Below are 2,166 nucleotides of genomic sequence, written 5' to 3'. Positions count from 1 at the left end.
TCAGATTTGAAAAACAATCTGCCTCCCCACTATGGAAACAGAAACAAGGGTGGAGAACCTTGGAGGGTGGTCCAGAGGAGGAAGATGCTTTTCAAAAGCTCTCCTCCTCATTGAGGCATGAGGTCATCACCTGATTAGTGTGTGAAAGTACCAGAAAGAGCTAAACAGCACCAGTGTTGGCTTCTAAACACTGTGTATCCAGCAATAAGGACTTGGGCTTGGAAGAGTACATGTGTATAGAACTGAGATATGTATGACCCACCAACACTATATGTTTGGATGGCAGTCTTGGAACTGACAAAGATCATGGTAATTTTGTGCAGAAGAACTTACTAAATGGTTATGTTTTCCTATATGGCCTGCAGGGGTAGGCAAGACAATGCACAGTTGGCTCTCATCTTATTTAAAACCAATCTACCTAATAGGTTTTATTGTTGCTATTTATTTACAGCTAAGGAAAAGAGGAGGAAGAGCCTAAGTTTCGTAGTCTTAATTACATAGACAGAAAAACATGGAACCACAATTCAGATTTGGATCTGTATGACATGGTTCATTCCACAAATGCCTTGCTATTTTCAGAATTGTGGGGTGGACTCTTACTTTTGGTTCTTTGTAATTTGGGGTAAACTATGAAAAGGTGAATAAAGTAACTAAAATAGACAAACTGGAGAGAGAGAGAGAGAGAGAGAGAGAGAGAGAGAGAGAGAGAGAGAGACTGAATTGCATAAGCTACAAAATGCTTACAGAATCAATAGTTCTGGAACAGAGAAATTGTATTGACATTGACGTGTCTGGATAAAGATGGAAAATCAAAGATGAGATTTGTAGGGAGAAAGTTGTTTTGCCTTTTAAAGTGAGAAGGGGCTTGTCACAGCAGGAGCCCTGGATGCCACTCCCATAAGGCACATCAGGTCTCAGAAAGCTTTCCTGTGGGGACTGAAAACAACACATTGTGAAGCTCAAAGTTTCAGACTCCCAATCCCATGATAGATTTTTTGTTTTTGTTTTACCATGCTGGAAATAATTGAAAAACAGAGACACACAACTGACCACTTGGTGGCTTCTTTTATTTCTTCAAGCTGTTTGAAGAAGAATTGAATTCTGGAAAGAATTTGAAAACTGCAAGTGCCAGCCCTGATCATCCAATTGCCAATGCAGAAGAAAAAATTATTCTTCAACTATATCAAAGGTGAAAGCAGAGAATAAATCCTGAAGAAAAAAAAAACTGACAGAGAGGAAAGCTTGACAGGTGACAGCCCTGACTGTTAAGACAACTGGACCTAAGTTCAAAGGGAAGACAAGAGGAACTTTGCATCTGACAGCTGTGGACAAGGTTACCACCCCTCTACCAAGTGTCTGATTGCTGCTCAGATTCTGCATCTCACTTCACGTTTCCTTCCCACTGAAGAGAAGGGGCGACTGAACTTGCTTACCAGACATTCAGCTAAATTTATCCCTAAGGTGTCCATTCAAGTCAGTTATTTTGGCCATTGTCCTGTAACAGAAAACTTTGTCAGAACAGTAGAGATGGACTCACTGTTCAGGAGTCAGAAGCTGTTGATCGTTTCGTGGAACTCACTAAAATCCAAAATTGATAGAACCTGAAAAGAGAAGCAGATTCTAAGCAGGTTTAAATAGTTCATGGATGCCAGATGGGCTAGTGAGAAAAACAAAACAAAAAAACAAAATAGAGGTTCAACCATTTCCTCTCAAACACCATTATGATTGCTACACTTATTGATTTCCAATAAATAATGAATAATGTTTTAGGATAACTATGTTTCATTTAGAGGTGGGGTATACTTGGACTAAACATAATTGCTTCACCAGAATTCAAATTTAACTAATTATCCTGGTTTGTTCATCTGGCTGGGCGTTTTTTGCTAAACCTTGCAACTGTGATCTGCCAGTGTGGAGTCCTCTCTCATATGGGGCTAGCTTCTTAGTCTGTAAATGAGGCAAAAGTTGCTTATCTGAAATTTTTTCATAGAAAATCTTTTAAATCACCCAGCTGAGTATGAGTTTTATATTCTTGAACTGTCCGTGATTCCCAAACAGATTGTTTTTCCTCGTTATGGAAAAATTCATAGTTGAATCCCAAATGTTTTGGGATTGCATGTGTACTGAATAAAAGCAGATACTGCCTCAAAGCAATGTAGGTGTGGA

Source organism: Cricetulus griseus, chromosome 8 (assembly GCF_003668045.3).
Source record: "Cricetulus griseus strain 17A/GY chromosome 8, alternate assembly CriGri-PICRH-1.0, whole genome shotgun sequence".
NCBI classification, from domain to species: domain Eukaryota; kingdom Metazoa; phylum Chordata; class Mammalia; order Rodentia; family Cricetidae; genus Cricetulus; species Cricetulus griseus.
Note: the sequence above shows the minus strand (reverse complement) of the source record.